General features: G+C 44.5%; 1 protein-coding gene across 1 annotated transcript in view; it reads left to right on the forward strand.

Annotated features, from left to right (window-relative positions):
• FGF6 (fibroblast growth factor 6) overlaps positions 1 to 5,147 on the forward strand; it is a 122,382-nt gene extending 117,235 nt beyond the window's left edge. The window contains exon 4 of the mRNA XM_086921390.1: positions 3,263 to 5,147. The gene's annotated coding sequence lies outside the window, so the exon portion shown is untranslated. The remainder of the gene's footprint in view (positions 1 to 3,262) is intronic.
• The last annotated feature ends 12,938 nt before the right edge of the window (positions 5,148 to 18,085 follow it).

Genomic DNA, 18,085 nt, shown 5'->3' on the forward strand with positions numbered 1-18,085 from the left:
GAAAGGGACAATTAATGATGCAGTTTGATAGTAAGTATTTATGTTTTATTCTTGAATCAGATGTTTCTGGCACTTTTTGTACCTTTACTGGTAGAAAAGTTTCAATCTGTATTTTTCATAATGTCAGTGTAAAACAGGACAACAAAGTAATGTGGCCAGCAAGAAAACAACCTCCAACTGGAGGCGATGATGAAGTAAAGTTCGGGTTATTTGTACAAACTTCAGTAAACCCTAGCAAAACTGTGATGTCATCAGGTTGGGTGTTCTTTAGGGATTTGCATATTTAATTTAAAAAATATGTATATTTTTATTTTAAAGGTGTAAGATTAATTTGACAAGCAGACTGAGAGTAGATATCTGTACAAAACATGAATATTTCAGAACATGTACATAACATCGCAGTAATGCCAGCCGATGAGCCAACTAAATCAAGTGCATCCATGTCATAAGAAAGGAAGGAGTACATTTATGGAAATTGTGTCGCAGGGCAGCACAGCAACTTGCTGCGCTGCCCTGCGGCTCAGGGCCAGGGGGAAATGGGCATAACTGCACCGTATTTATTCAATACGGTGCATTCCCAGTGCTTAATTTGAGCAGGAGCTTTCAGGTGCTCAGCACCTGCACTTCTTCACAGGGCCGGGGCTACAATATCTGACCCTGCAGGTGGTGGTACCAATATTATTTGTTCAAAATAAAAATAAAAAGAATAACATACATTGCATGGTTTCTGGCTGGTAAAAGTTCATAGACAGGCCAGCATACGCCTGTCCAGGCAGGCATGATTGTGTATCACCAAGTTAGTGATGATGTCATCTCGCAGATCACAAATTCAAGAAGTCATCGACAAACTAGGTCTTGCATTCTATTCCCAGAGTCTGCTGCACCATGCCACTGCCTGAGCCTAAGCCTCCCACTGGATAATTGTAGCTGGGGGCTGGCTCAAGACGGAGTTGAGACAAGGAAGCTGCGAGAGCACATTTGGAACTTGGGAATGAGAGCTCTTGAGCAAGAATACAAAAAAGTAAGTGTGGACTTTCCACTTGCTGTGTAGCCAGAGTAGTATATCCTGCAACCCTGCATTGCTGCTATGCTCAAAGTGCTTGATGCAGCTGTGGCCCAACACAACTTTTGTGAGCCATGGCATCACCTGTAGAATCTGTGCGCTGCACCCCAGCATGGTAATTGCTGAGGGTGTGTGAGTTCAGTAGGCATTGGCAGCATTACGGCTGGGGACAATGCCTGTGCTGTAGCAGGCAGGGTCACAGCAAGCTGAGCAGTGGATGCCAATGCCTTCTCCATCTGGACCTACTAATTACAGGCAGCACTAGTAGTGACATCACCTGCTGTGCTCGAGAAGCTACCTGTGCAAATAACCCAGTTATACTGCACTGATTAATATATGCAAAAAAATAATTTTCATTTGGTGTACATTTCGTTTTTGCACTCGGTCATCTTCCTCTTCTTTAGGAAAGACAACAGGAAAACGCAGAGTTCAAAATAGCAGGGGCATGTACAGACTGACGACAGGGGTCACAGGCAGCAGCAGTGTTATGGATGAGAGAGAGAGCAGGAGTAAAGATGAGAAAGAAACAACAGGAGAGGAGAGAGATAAGACTGAGCTAAGTAGAAGAAAAGGAGAGCAAATCAGATACAAAGAGAAAGCAGCCATGATGTGAAGAAGAGAGCATTAAGAAGAGCGAAGATAGAATGTAAGGATGTAGAGGACAGGACAGAGGATAAAAAGCAGACAATAAAACAGAGACACAGCTAATCACTACTATAAGAGTGATCGTAAAGAGCCAAGATCGAGGGGAGAGAGAGCAGAGCATGGATAAAAGTGAAGAGGAAAAGGGTAGGGGTAGAATGAATAGAGGGCAAATCAGAAATGTAGGGAATAAGGTAACACACCAGGTGTGACAAAGATGGTAGAAAACAATTAGAGAGGTGAGAAGGTACACTCTTGGAGCAAAGATGTAGGGGACAGACAACAGGTCAAGGTTAGAAGATCGAGACTGAGGTAGTGAGAGTGTTGAAAGTGGGGCTCACCGGAGAAAGAAGTGAGCTGTAGCCGCTTGGAATTTTTTTTAGCACCTGCACTTCTTTTTTTACAAATTAAGCACTGTTGCATTCCTGTCCCTTACCCCTGCCCTGGTTCCTTTTCAGCAGCCTAGAACAAATGCAGGCACCATTGCACCATGGTGCAAGGGTTCCTGTGTTGTAGGCAGGATTGTTTTTGTGCAGGAATGGGCACTTTTCTGTACGAAAACAATCCATAGAGGCATTTTTTGAACGCAGCACAGATAGAAAGAGAAGAAATATTTTTATCCTCGTTATGGCTCAGCTGGGAGGCATATCTCTTGGTAAATCGGGGAATGCATCAAGAACCCTGGAATTTGCATGGGAACACTCACAACAAAGCCCATGGAAGGCCTCCTGCGAAGTATAATGCAACAATGCGTTTTCCACTGTGTTCCTTCACTCCATATTTATGAAGACATTGAAAACCGCGCAAAGTGGCTTTGCATTGCTCCATAAATATGAGTTGGAGCTTTGCGTCATGCAATGTGCGTGGTGCAAGCATGGCGTAAGGCCCTCGAAAATATGGCCTGAAGTTTATTACGTGGGATAGGGGAAATGTCCTAGTGCATGTTAACGTAATTGTCGCACCTGTTCGTATCAGTGTGTTGCTGAGTATCATTCCCTTATGGCAATTACAAAAGATGACAACTTTGTTTGGCACTATGAAAGCGAGATACACTCCTCTAGAATTGTTCAATGCGTCACATTTGAACAACACTACGGGACTATTGAAAAAGTTGCATACGTTTTACATCTAATTATGTACCTTTCTGGGAACTGGAATTTATTTGCCTTATACGGTCTTTAAAGCACACAGGGATTTAGGCAAAACACACAATAAGCAACTTTTGACATACAGTGGTATGTTTAGGTTTTGTAACATAATGGCATGTCAAAAGGGCGATACATTATCAAAGTAAATCAGCTCCCATATTAGAGAACACTTTATTAGCTGTAGAACCACACATTATAGCATCGTTAAAATCCTGCTGCACAGAATCGGAATATGTCTTCAGGTCTACAGGCCCAAATTCCAGTTCTTAAGAGGTTAAAAGAGAGCTGACTGTTTGCAAAGAACACCAGACTGCTCTCCACATGCCATGCAACAGAGCTGCACATGCCTCCTGGGCTAGGAATGAAACAACTCAGCCTCCAATTGTTTGTTTGACCTTTTCTTTTCCAGAAGGCCACTCATGCCAGTGCCCCTTTAAAAGTATTTTGGGACCCAAGCCAATAAGTAGTTGCCAGAAGATCACAGATGCCAGTCCGGATGGGGAATGCGCCTACATTTGAAACCAGGTTCGGTATGTCAGAGCGCATACATTGTCAGCATGGAAACCATGTACCAGCACACGTTTATTTATGTCCTGGACTGCGAGATATTTCATGCCACGTGCAAGGAGGCTCTCTAAATTGTCTCCAGTGTTCACACACTGTACTGTTTTTACAGCGTGCAAACAGTTCACTCAAAAATCTAATGTAGACACTTGGGAATGCCACTTAACTAATGGGTTTGGTGCAGTTGTCTAAAGTTGCATTTTGAGAATGTGACAGGTGCAGGCCGCCAAAGTAAAACTCTTATTTTCCATCCCCAACACCGCAATTTACACGTTTTAATGGTGAGGAAATCGCACCCCGATTTAAAGAGTGTTTAGAATCTCCAATCCCAACTTCACAAACTAAAGCATATTGTTTCAGCACTTTCTCATAGTCTGATTCAGACACGTGAAGTCAGCTCAGAGAATCTGAAATATGATCTGTGCTGTGTAATAGTATACTTTGTTTTTGAAGTCAGAGAGGTGGGATTACAGTGCATGGATTATTTTTAAACTATAAACATAATTTCACAAAGGAAGAGCAGCAAAAGAACTGAAATAAGCATTTTTACTTTATTTCACCTCACACGAAGACAGACCATAATGTTTTAATTGTGTTTTGCTTGAATTGGAAGAATTGAGAGAGATATAAAAGGAGTCATAAAAGCGAATTCATAAATATAACACATTTTGTAAAAAGATGACGAGCTCTGTTGAATCTGATGCCAAGTAGTGAGAATACAAAACCTGTATTTGCCTTGGGTGAGTCATGAGCAAATGATGCAGAGTGGACTTTGGGGCACAGTAGAGTAGAATGTACCTACAACCAACAGAAAAAGAATACATACAAAATATGAAGACAGTGTCACTGTAAATGATCTGCAAAGGGTGGAAGATTGGGAGTCTCGTGAAATACCGCACAACATAAACAGAAAGCAATATTTGATGGTCAGTGTGATGTTGGAAACATAAATGTATAAAGTTAGCAGTGTTTATAAAATGGAAGGAATACGTGCTGTGTCTGCATGTTTAGCTCACGATAGAATTAAACGTTAACATTCTTACATGAAAATACTGTGTGTAGGACATTGACATTTACAATTTAAAGATGTTGGTGAATAAGCAGGTTTTCACTTGATTTCGGATGCAAAGTGTGGGTAAGGACCATACTGGTGGACTTTTTTTAATTTTATAAACGAACATACACAAGACAGGAATAAAATAGGGGTGAAAGGAAAATGTGAGCATGATGCTGATAACCTCTGAACTTTGCTGAAATTAAAAAGATCACCATGAATACAGGCATTTTTGAGAGGCTGCATTTCAAGACAGAAGAAGTGGGCTGAATTTCTGATAAATCTCATCCCCATGGCTGGATGTAGAGTCGTTCACTTTATCACCTAGCACTTCAGAATATGCGTTTGTTGAAACATCTAAAAGTCAACTCAAAGCTTTGTTCCAGGTCTGGTGGCTCAGTGAACTAATGCATCCACTACAGGAGCCTGTGTTTGACCTCATGGTCACAAGTTCAAATCCCGGACGGTGTACTCAGACTTTCATCCATCTGAGGTTGACAAAATGAGTACCTTTGAGTTGGGTATCAATAAACATCTGTTATTCAGTGCCAAGATACCTCTAGGTGAACATGCGCTTTACAAATACACGTTATGGTATATAGATATTGAGAATAGTATTGAAGTTTTGACATTGATCCATTCTACGTCTTGCTATTGAATGGGCGCCTCATCTGTGTATTTTAGCACTGGTGGTGCCCGGTGCGACAATCATTTTGAGCGCCCCCACACCTCATGATCATCTCAGATTCCCTCACTACCATCGGAAAAAGTGCCCTTCATCTCTCTACTAAAATGCCAACCACCCGCCGAGGTCAGCGCCCCCACAACAGGTCGGTGCCCAGCGCGGCTGCACCGGTCATACTGGCCTAAAGCCGGCCCTGCACAGGCGTGTAACTTTTACTCATATTCATGCCATAGAAGACATTGGTTTCGAGAGAGGATAAAGTGTGGATTCGAAGGAGACTCACCATTCTTCTCGTAACAGCCTCCATTTTGTGCATTGGACCTACATACTACCAGCACCGGTGTCCAACTCCAATCCTCAACGGCTGTGACCAGGTCACATGCCCAGAATGTTCAACATGAATATCCATGACAAAAATGTACAAGTGTGGGAATCATTACATGAAAATATGTCCTAAGACTGCATATGGTGTTGGTAAGGAAGATCTGTTTGGTATCTGCTATGAGTGAAATTAATCTTCTAGCCTGCTATCAAAGTTTCAATTAAACTTTGCCACAATTTAGGATTAAGAACAATATACTTTTAATTCCCCCTACAAACAGTTTTTAGGAACATTAGGTAGAGACAACATTTAAAGGCATGAACAGTGCAACGTTTGGCATACCTTCCACAAAGACATTAACTCTGAATATGCAATGTTGTTTTGCTGGCTTCTATATTCACGCTTCTGGAAAATCATCACTCTCCTCGTGGGCTTGTCCAATCACTATATGTTATGAAATTATTTGAACAAGTGTGGTAAATTTATGTGCATGTTGCAAGGGATTTAGGTACTCACCGCAGAATGTATCCATTTGTATTGCTTTCAAATATTACCAACTGTTGAGATGTTTCAAATTTTGACATGTCAAAATTACACATGCTAAAATTAATAATATAGCATTCGTTTGTGTACAGTATTAAATGATGTGGCTAGTTAAAATGTGTAATGTCTGGTTTCATTGATAAATTTACTAAACGGGTTCCCTGAGTACTGAATATGCAGCCCCCTCACAAACGAAGCAGAGCAATCTTGGTATACCTCATCAACTGTGTAAATTCCAATAATCTGTCTTGCAAATAAGCTGTGCCTTTATTTCGTTATCTTTTTTCTTGAAAATATACCTCATATTCTGCATCAGTACAGAATTGTAATTGAGATTGTAAATTTGTTGGAAACTGAGACTATCCAAATATTTGTTTCTAAAATGTAATGCTTCTATTTTTATACGTATGTGCTGTGCACAACTGTGTAATGTACTTGTAAAATAAAACCTTTTTTATACAACTCCTTTTATTTTATTCATGCTATCCAGTTCAAAATCACGACTATGAATGTTCATGATTTATCCATCAAAATGTCATTAGGACAGGTAAATATGGTAATAGAAGAAACATAAACAGCTATAATAAGGGGTAACAAGAGACTGGAGACAATCATATAGTTAAAGCGACACACTGTTCATATATCCACAACTATTTAAAAAGATACCCCTAAGACAGTGGAGATCTAAGAGACAGTCACTTCCTTCACTGGGAGCCATGTTCATCCAGAATATGACAACATCTTGCACATTTTCCATAAGTGTTCTTACTGCCTACATTGCATGCTTTCATATTATCTTATTTCATTTGCACAACATTAGTATCCTCATAGCTAGACCTAACTTTCCTAAATGCTAAGAGATGTAAATATGTAATGAACAAATATTAGAACATTGGAATGTTTAGCGCTCTAATAAAAACAATGAAGATCTCGGGATTCTAATGGCCGGTAGAAACCTGGAGCTCCAACATTCCAATGTTGTTGTTCACAGCTGATGCTTTGAAGAAAGGCCTCACGGAACCCATGAGGATTTCATTCCCCTTGGGCTCTGTGAAGCCTTTGTTTTATTTGTCAGAACCTTCTGCCCTCTAATTGCGGAATGTTCTAATAACCTTATAGCCCTCCGTAGCTAGGCGATACCGCCATTAAAGTCCTGCTCCCTGGTTAAAGACCAGAGCTGAACTCTGTAGAGGGCCTTTAATGGCCGGTGTAGCCCGCTATGTCGGCTATAATAGAGGTCTGTTATTTTAACACTGGTATCAAAGTGCATGCTATCCTTCCAAGTTGCGAGTGTGAGCTTAGATTTGGTGTCTTAATCGGTGGCCACAACTCAACCTCGGTGTTCACGCAGAGAATCAAAACACAAAAGGGCATGGTAAGTTCCTGCTAATTTGCAGGTTTCAATCAAGTTTCTTCTCACACCTGTGGTGGACCTGCAGTGAGGATGAGTGAGAGTTAAGAATCATAATATAATTTCGCAGTATTCTACTTGCCAACTAGGTGAGCCCAAAAAATGTGGGTCTTTGAGATTGAAATGCTTCTGGATCAGATGATATTAACTCAGCTAAGTGCTTTCTGAGCTGACAAAACAGTAGCAGAGAGTCATCATCGAAACCAAAGCATATCAAATCAGGCAAAAAAGTCCAAAGAATAGCATATAACCACTCACATTAACTGCACTGTCATTCAATACAGCTGCGTCACCGAGTATCTTCTCACGTTGATACTGTATCAAAAATTGAAACCAGGAAAAGCTGGAGCAGCACTCTATTGTTCACTCCAGCATTCAAATGCACTCTTAAGGCAAAATAGATCCATATTAAGACCTATTATGGAACTAATAAAAGCTGGGACAGTTATCACTGGGGCAGACAAGGTAAGAGAACGCTGCGATACTTGGAGGACATATAAAAATCATGGATCATCTCAACATCATCATAGTGGCCTCAGGAAACGAGGTGGGAAATTAGCAAAACCACAAAGACTTTTCTGAACAATCACTGAATATGAGGGGAATTAGCAAAGGAATGGAGAACAAAATATGAGTTTCCAGAACAAAATACCAACATTAAGTAAGATAAAAAACACAATAACATACAAGTTTGACCCCAAAGTAATGGCTGTGGGAGCTGCAGTGCGAAGTAGGTGGGGATGGAAGGAGAGTGGGGAGGGTGAAAGGGAAGGGTACCGTGTTCCTTGAACAGGGTTGACTTTACATGTTCCAGCATACCTTGGTTAAAGGTCGGAAAAGGACGGAAAATTGTCTATGGCTATAAAAAAATGATGTTGTCAGCAGGAAATTTAGGGCCATTAAAATCAGGTCTGATGTTCCCGTGCTTGAGAAATCTATGAGCCTGAACAAAAGCCAACCTATAAATGTTCAGAGAGAGTTGGGAACTCGACTCGATACAACTTGTAATTTCATTAGCGGCTGCTACAGGACCTGGGTGGTACAGCAGGGGTAAAAGGGGAGGGGAAAAAACAATTACCGGAAAACGACTGGCTGCTGCCTCTCCTCTGTCCTTTTTTTCTGTATCCGGACTGGCAGCAGGAAGCACCAGGGCTCCCAGGCTCCCCTGAGCCAATCGAATGCAGCAATGCAATGTTGTGATTGGTCTAAGTGCTGTGTATCGCGGCTCAGATGCAGCCTGGAAGGCTGGGCATGTTCCTCACCAGGCTGTGCATTACAAACTGGTGGGGAAGATGCAAAGTGCGGATGACTGTCTCCTGCTCTGGCCAGCCCCACCCCAAGAGCCACTGACTGCAAAAGGAAAACTAAAATGATAATAACAATACGTTATTATCATTTTGTTTTCCTTTTGAACAGTGGGGCTACACTCCTCCGCCTTAGCGGAGGAGCCTCCACTGTGTAATCTGTGCCTACATCTGACAACAACGATTCAAAAAAGGGGGTGGTGATGAACAGAGTGTCTGAATTAAGCAGACCACTCTTACCCAGTCCAAAGATCAGGGCTTAATCCATCACCGTTTTTTAGTTCACTGCACCATCCCAGCTCAGAACCTGGCTACATGCAAATTAGTCTGTTCCTGTCCCAGTGCATGATGGGAACAGGGCAAACCAAACTACCAAGCCAATTCTTGTACTGGGAAGGAAACAAGCTACCGGGGACCGGTTTCTGGCATTTCAGCCGTCGTCGGCCCGGCTTGCTTGAATCCTGATGGTGCAGTGAGAAAGGGACTCATGTCTGAGTATACCCTGCCACACCTATAGTGGCCAAAAACGATTCAGAAAAGGGGGTGGTGATGAACAGAGTGTCTGAATTAAGCAGACCACTCTTACCCAGTCCAAAGATCAGGGCAATAACAATACATTATTATCATTTTGTTTTCCTTTTGAACAGTGGGGCTACACTCCATCGCCTTAGCGGAGGAGCCTCCACTGTGTAATCTGTGCCTACATCTGACAACAACACAGCATCAAGATACACAAGAGCTTGTGACACAGACAGACTCCAATCCCTTGTGAAATGCATTCAAATACACACATATGCAAATTGTGAAATACAATTCACTGATATAAGAACATATACTTGTTTAGAAAATGGAAAATACAAATTTGTGTGACAGTCAGCCAACCAGTGGCAAATTCATGAATCTGCAAATGACAATGTGAGAAAAAGCTTCCTAGTTCAATGGTGTGACTTTATTATTCCTCCATGGATTTGCAAATCCATGAAGGATCCATGCATTAATAATCCAGACAGCTCTCGAATTTTACCTCTTCATGTCCCAATAGGAACACTTTTGACATGCTAATTTCTCAAAAACTACTACACGGATTTACACCAAACCAAGCAAAGGCACTTCCTGGAGTAAAGGTCTGATTTCATGCTGAATTTGTTTTAACTTTCTCAAGAAAAGTTTGTTTTAAAAACTACAGCTCTGACTACTTGGCCAAATGGAGTAGCTGTCAACTACTTTGCCTCAGTGTTCGTGAAATTGATATGCTCTCCTGCCCAGAAGCCAGATGTACTATATATCCGAGGTAACGTCCCATGCAGCTTCTTAAAAACAATAGGTCTTTTCACCAGTGAGGGTATCCAGGTGCTTTCAAATTCTCAAATCCCCAAAACAGAATTCCTTCTCACTACCCTCAATTACTACAGTGTAAGTGACTTACCTAAATAATGATTTAAAAACTGATAGTTCCAAAAACAGATAAACCCAGCTTATCCACTGTGTTTCAGCTAATTATGGAATGTCAATGATCTGCTCATAAGCTGTATTGATTTCTGTTCCCTTGCAGCTCTCTTACTCCAATCTGATTCTATCTTCTGTTAAGTATATGGTATTAATTTGTCATCTCACTTAACTACATTGTGCTATGGTAGTTATATAAAACTATTAAAATAACTAAAAAAGATTTACATTTTTAAGAGGTTATAAATATATTGAAGACACAAATATACAGGTCATGAGATGACAGTTCAGAGACAGGGCTCCTGGATACATGATCACATTTATAACAAGACTCCCTACAGACCTTTTTTCTTATCTTTAACTTTATAGCTGGAAGCTGGAATACAGTTAATAAATCTGTCACGGACACCATGACAACAAAATACCTGACATTATTGACCTGGGGCTGACTTAGGGTTCCTCATTTACGTGCCGTGCCTCCTAGAGCGAAGATCAAGGAGATATTGAAGGAAGTACAGAGGTCGGGCCGAAAAAGGAGGCAGGCAAGACACAGTAGCCGCAGGAGCTGCGCGAGAGCCATGAGTGACGGCTCAGAGAGAATCAGGCCCTGTGGACAGGAGAAAGAAAGTGGAGTGATGGCAGCCAGAGGCTAAAAAAGGGGGAGTGAAAGAGCGGAGGAACGGTGCAGTGCCTGCTGGATTACTGTAATGAGCCAGCTGGACTCAGCTAGAATTGATTTTGGCCCCGATGTAGCAGATCTCGACTCAGCTTTCCTGCTCCACTAAAGGGAGGACACCTTCTCCTCCCAATGAGGAGTTGGTCATGACCGTTCATGTGACACCGTAACCCGATGGCACCTCGGCCCTTATGGATGGTCGGTGAGCCCATAAGGTTGTTGTAGCCCGAGGGTTTGGTGCATCCAGCACAGGTCACCCCTGCCATCCAGCCCACCAGGGAGCGGTAGTGACCTGGCTGGAGAGGGGCTTAGACTCTTTCACAAGCACCCATCAAGCCCTTCAGCAATCGCAGCCGCCACCAGAGAAGTGTGTCCTAGAGGTGAGCAGCCACTGGAAGGGGGGCACAAGGTGGCTGACCTTCGCTCCCCACAAAGTCGGGTGGCTAGTGCCCCAGGGCCAGGTCACCCCCTAGTCTATTGTGCCCTGCCCGTGGCACATTTTGACTTGTGGAAAGGGTAGCACCATGACCAAAAGTGATTTGTTGCAGCCTGTGGTGCCATCCAACAGAGAGTGATTTGTGGGGCCGCAAGCCATTAGACACGGTTAAGCCGGTCAGAGGCCTCGGCGAGTGCTGGTTATCCAGATTGAGTTCAGGCAGCAGTGACAATCAGGGGCGTCTCCTCCACATGGGCAGAGGAGAGTCGCGCCACAGCTTTGTCGCAGTTTGAGAAGCAGAAACATAAAATTGTATTTTAAATGCCATTTTATGTTTCTGCTTCTTACACTACGAGAAAGCAGAGGGGCATGCCTGGTGGGGGAGGTCGGTTGGGCGTTTTTGCTCCAAGCAGGGGAGGAGTGGCTTGCCCACTGTTGTGGCCGCTGGCTGTTTCAAACCAGTCATGAACACTCTGCATTTTTCTCTACGTAGGCTGCATGCAGCAAAACACACAAGGTGATGGACGGAATGTTGCACATTGTCAAAACAGTCCAGTCCAAACTGCCAAGCCATGTCTTCCCTGGACCGGAATCAAGCATCCTAGGACCGGTTTTTGGCTAGCAGCCGTCATCAGCCAGGATAGCTTGACTCCAGTGGCGTAGTGAGCACGGGACCCACGTCTGGGCATACCCTTCCCACATAGGGCAAACAGCAAAACACACAAGGTGATGGACGGAATGTTGCACATTGGCAAAACATTCACCCACAGTCACAGATCTGGGTTTAATCCATCGTTATTTTACTTACCACGCCACCCCGTTCAGACATGGCCATATGCAAATCAGTCTTGACCCTGTGCCTCTTGGGTAGCCTACATAGAGAAAATGGCCTCCCCATAGACGCCTGTGGGGTCAGTGTCCTAGCCAATCACAACGCTGCCATTGCAGAATTGTGATTGGCTTAGGTGAGGAGAGGGAGGAGGCCTGCTTTCTGTAAGGGTTAGGTTCTGAGAGGAGACGAGACGCAGGACCGGAGACAGAGGTAAGTTTAAATGTTTTTTTTTAATTAACCCCCACACACACATCCCCCGCCCCACCCCCCTACCCACAAGTCATGCAGGCCACGACCGGTGACAATTGGAGTTGTAGCCAGTGCTGTTTGTCAAAAAAAGCTTTGGCTGTGCAGCCAAGTGCAGCCGAGCAGTTGGTGCAGTAGGTGCCCGGCGTTTCCCCATTGAGAAGGAGGCATTAATCCGGTGCATCTTGTTCCCGCAGTTGAGTCTAAAGTTTGCTAACTCATCTGACTCCATAGCAGGGTGTGGCTACAGCGGGGGCCTCTAAGGAAGGAGCTCAAGAAGGACCAACAGATCCAGATAAAGAAACTGCCCTGCTATTTTGCCCCACTTGGGCACATATAAAATCACTGTTGGCTCCTCCCGGGAGTGCAGGACTGCATCAGGAGCTCACTGCAAGGAGCAATAGCTCAAGGACAAGAGGCACTACTTGGGCACAATTAAATCATTGATGGTGTCTCCTGCAGTGCAACCTGGGCAGGATGGGCTGGGCCCCTTCTCTTTAGTCCTTGCTTCTCCCGGAACTGGGAAAATAATTTCGAGGTACTTTCTGTCCTGTGGGGCAATTCATTGGTTCATATGGGCTATTAAAAAACCCGATCTATTTATTTTAAAATGTTGTATAGGTTGCGTGTTTTACTACTTTACTTTGCTTTTGGGGTTATTGATAATCTCTTAATAACCACTGAGCATGGTGGAACGAGCAAGGCAACACATGCTGTTTTCCTAGGTTGCTAATGCAACTAGGGTCAGAGAGCCTTATAAAAGCTCAAATCTACAACCATCAATTCGTTCTAGTTAGGTCTTAATGGACAATTAGCGAAGTAGCAACATTTCTTTAGGTATTAACTATATATTTTTAAATAATAGAACTTTCTGTCCTGGACAAGTGTATTTTAAAATTTTCGTTAGATGCTACTTTATTTTAATGATTGTATTGTGATTGTTTTGTGTTGTATCATGATAACTGACAAACTAACTAAATGCCCATAGCCAAATGTTTTTTTTTCAATAGCCCGGAAGTTGTATCTATACCCAGAAGTAGACTGTGGGGTACTGTACTGCCTGTACACGAGCTATCAATCAATTTTATAGAGAAAATGGCCTCCCCATAGACGCCTGTGGGGTCAGTGTCCTAGCCAATCACAACGCTGCCATTGCAGAATTGTGATTGGCTTCGGTGAGGAGAGGGAGGAGTGGAGATGTGTGGCTCACTGGTTAGAGCAGGCAGACCCTGAAGCAGAGGTCAGACCCGGGACCAGGGTTCAATTCCCGACGCGGCAGGGTCTTGAGCTCAAATGTCCACGGACTCGATAATTCTCGCTTCGGTGCCTGACCTAATCATGGGTTCACACTCTGCAACTCTGGGCATTAAGCTTGCTTAATCTCCACAACGGCCCCCCGCGGTGGGATGCCTGGCTTTCACCTTGGGGATGCCCTGTAGGGGCTATCTCACAGGGAAAAGCCAGGACGGGTTCCCAAGGCAAGTGCTTAGAGACCCCTGGGTGATAAGCGCTATATAAATCCAACATACAATACAATACAATACAATACAATTTTACCAATCCAGAAATACTGATTTGTTGTGAATCTAGCCAATAGAAGAAAATGGGCAAAGGGAAGCTAAGCAACAAACCAGCGACAGTACCCGTTCTAAAAAATTCCACCAATCGTCTACGGAACAACTGCACCTTATGTGAAATCAATAACCTAATTGAAGAGGCCAAACAAATACTAAATAATGATGTCTAAAATTGCTCAAAACCCTAAAACAAAAAATGAGATTGCAAAGCGATTTAAAAAATCAGATTATCAGAATGAAATCACATTCCCCAAGAAAGCAGTAGTAACATTGCCGATCACAGGGAATGCAGAGCATCTTAATGCCTGGTCTTTGGCAGAAAGAACTCGCCATAGGGTTCTACCTGGTGGCCATCAGAGCAAGGAACAACACACACACACACCACACAAGAAATCTAGGACTCATCCTAGACAACAAGCTCAACATGACAGCTCAAGTCAACAGAGTATGCACCTCATGCTTCTGCATCCTACACATAAAGCGAAAGATTTTCAAATGGGTGCCTTGATCACCGGACAGACCGTCATACAAGCATTCATCACTAGCAGGCTGGAATGCGGCAAAACTCTCCACACCGGAATCTCCAAATACCTCCTACACAATCTCCAGAACATACAGAACACTGCTGCAAGATTCATACTTGACCTCCTACGCCGCACCACAGCACACCTGAAGAGGTTTCATTGGCTCCTTGTTCACACGTGCAGCTAATTCAAACTTCTCATGCATGCATACAATGACTTACTTACACAGGACCAGTATATCTGAACAGCTACTTATAATTTCACCAACCCACCAGAAACTGCACTCCGGCTTACCCCTCACTCGCGCACACTCCCCGCATCTGCAAAAGCAAAACTGGAGGTCACCATAACATATTCCTTCTGCAACCCACCTGCAGGGTAAACTCAAGGATGCCAGAAATAGGTTAAATTTTATCCTCCTGGGAATAGTTATATGATGGGTGTTCAGAAGCTTCTTCCCCTGTCCCAAAAAGTGAGGATTCCTTGATCAACAAAGCGGTTCATTGAATTAGAGAAATGCTCAAACGCAAGGTTGTGCTTTGTCCTGATGTTCTTAAAGCTAGATGCAGGGCCGGACAGGCCGTAGCGGTCACCAGGAAATCCCCCGGTGGGTGCGGGGGTGGGGTTTGAAATCGGCCCTGTAACAAAATCGTCCGAAAACTGGCCCTGGCAAAGAGCTCGGCGGCACCCACAACCCCCTCGGGGGTGGGGGGGCGCGCGGCCGGTCACTTTGCCAGGGCCGGTTCTGGTTCCCAGTCTGGTTACATGCCAGATCACCACAAGATAACACTAATTAAATTAAGTCAATCTAGAAAACCACAACACTATCCAATGGGCTCCTGACAATATACGCCCCGTACTTGTTCACCACCAACTTCAAATATTCAGTTCAAGCCAAGCCCTTCAACTGCTTCAGGGTCAAATGAAGTTAATGTAGAATCCCCACTGGTATCTGTAGACTGACTAGAGACATGAAAACCTACTCCTCAAAGTACGACCAACAATGACAAAGTAGAAATCCTGGCAACTGAAGTCATTAAAACAATTAGTGATTATTCGACAATGTCTCAAGGAAAGCCTCTTAACGAGGTAATTGTAAATAGTATTAGGCCAATGGACAGATGCCCTCCACACCTCCCACCATGATATCACTACCGACCTTGAACAGGCTGTCAAGAACTTCACAACTGTTAGAACTGGGGGTCTCTAGTTGGCAGGGGTAGGTACCACTGTCCAAATAGGGACCCTTGCTTCTAGTCAGGGTAAGGAGGAAACCCTGTGAGATAACCCCTGCTCACCCTCTAGGTAGCTTGGCACGAGCAGTCTAGGCTAACCAGAGGCAATGTGTAAAGTATTTGTACCAACACTCACAGTAACACAGTGAAAACACCACAAACTGACTCCACAACAGTTCAGAAAAATAAAGGTATTTTAATCTAAACTACACAAGACCAAAACGACAAAAATCCAACATACACAGTTCAAGAATATGGTTTCAAAAGAGTTATTAAGGTTTGCGATAAAGTTCTTTAGGTTGCGATAGAAAAATCCACAGATGCGGGAAAAGTTCACAGTTGCGTAACGTTTACTCACAGTACCTTTTAGACGCGACAAAGTTCCAAAAGCAGAAGCTGGTGCGGTGGAAAACCAGCGATGCGTTGCTCCTGAGACCCTGGAGAGGCGATGCGACAACCCCGCTGCAGCAGCGGGCGTGCTGCGACGAGTCAGGTCTGTATGGGGAGGAAGGCCGCTTGTATGGATTCCGGTGCGGAGGTACCGTAGGAAGTTTGTTCTCGCAAAAGGCACGATGCAACGATCTTTGGAGTTGCGATGATCTCCGGGGCAACGATGCGCGGACCAGCGGTGATCTTCTCTCTGGCAGCTCCTAGACGCGATGGTTTCTGCGACGACACTCGCAGCGACGTGATGCGGTCCGCAAGCAAGCGGTGCGGCGATCTCACCCAGCGACGACACACTCGCAGCGATGTTCAACTGTCCAGCACCGGTCTGGTGCATCCCGCAACCGAAGGATGCAACGGCTCTGGCAGCGGCAACAGACACTGCGACGATCTCGACCTTCGTAGCGGCGGGAAACTTCTCGCACTGTCGGGGATGCGCTCCGCAAGCGAGCGATGCAACACTTTTCAATTGCAAAAGTCTCTCAAGCTTAGTTTCAAGCTTCCCAGCACAGGTACAACTTCCAGAGGCCCCACAACTCGATCAGGCTCTCTAGGAAGGATTGAACTCTCTCAGCAGAGTTCAGGGAAGCTGGGGGTGAAGTCCCTTTCTTCCTGGGGCTTCAGAACAGGGAGCCAGCTCTTCTCAGGCCCTTGGAGATTCCTTCAGGACAGGGGACACAGCACCCTAGCAAAGTCCTTCCCCTCTCCTTGGCAGCAAAGCAACAGCAGGTCAGTCCAGCAGAGCAACAGCAGGACAGTCTTCCTTCTTCAGTTTCAGCTTTCTCCTTGGCAGAGGTTCCTTCTTGATTCCAGGATGATCTAATTTTCTGTTGTCAGGGGTTCTGTACTTATACACCTAAAAGTCTTTGTTCTCTTTGTGCAAGTGGGCCCTGAACCCGGTCTGAACCAGTTCTGGGTGTTGCTTGAGCACTTAGTTTGCCTGGCTTCTCCTTTCCTTTCAGAGTGAGGGGCAGGGTCGTCTGCCACCCAGCAGGAGGTGGAGCCAGCATTGTGGAAGGCAGACACAACCCTATTCAGGCCCAGGTGCTAACTCCTCCCACCACTCAGGTTGCAAATGCAGTCATTCAGCCTAGGGCTGACTCAGCCAGCCTCCTGGGAATCCCCAGCCCCTGTCACTCTCAAACCAGACAGTCAATACACAAACAGGCCAAGGCACACAGAAGGGTCAGACAAGAGAACAGCAACTTTCTAAAAGTGCTGTTCTCAAACACAGGATTTAAAAACAACCTTTCCTAAAAGATGTGTTATTAAATTCTGAGTTCAGGGATACTAGACTCTTATGTCCTATCTTGTTCCTATGAGAAGAAATGCTGGAAGCCACTGTAACCAGCATCCCCCATGTTAATCTATGGAGCAAGATAGCCTTACAATAGTGAAAAATGAAAATGGCTGCCATTCACTATCAGAGCATGTCACCTGCACTAGTACATGCTCTACCTTTTACATACACTGCACCCTGCCCAGGGGGGTACCTTGGGCCTTCCATAGGTGTGACTAATGTGCATGGAAAGGGAAGGGTTAGGCCCGGTCAGTGGGGACACTGACCAGGAGGACATGGCAGTCCACAGACTGCATGCAGGCACTGCGGTGGCAGGCCTGAGACACGATTTTAGGGCTACTCATGTGGGTGGCACAATCAGTGCTGCAGGCCCACTAGTAGCACTTGTCATCAACAGCCCTGGCACACCCAGTGCACTTTACTAGGGACTTCATGGTGATACAAACATGCCAATCATGTATATCCAATTACAATACAGTTTACACAGAGAGCATATGTACTTTAGCACTGACCAGCAGTGGTAAAGTGCGCAGAGTCCTATTGCCAACAGCCACGGGTCAGGAAAAATAATGGAGGAAGAAGCAAAAAGTTTGAGGATGACCCTGCAAGAAGGACCAGTTCCAACAACAACTT

This window comes from Lissotriton vulgaris, chromosome 1_1 (assembly GCF_964263255.1).
Source record: "Lissotriton vulgaris chromosome 1_1, aLisVul1.2, whole genome shotgun sequence".
NCBI lineage: Eukaryota > Metazoa > Chordata > Amphibia > Caudata > Salamandridae > Lissotriton > Lissotriton vulgaris.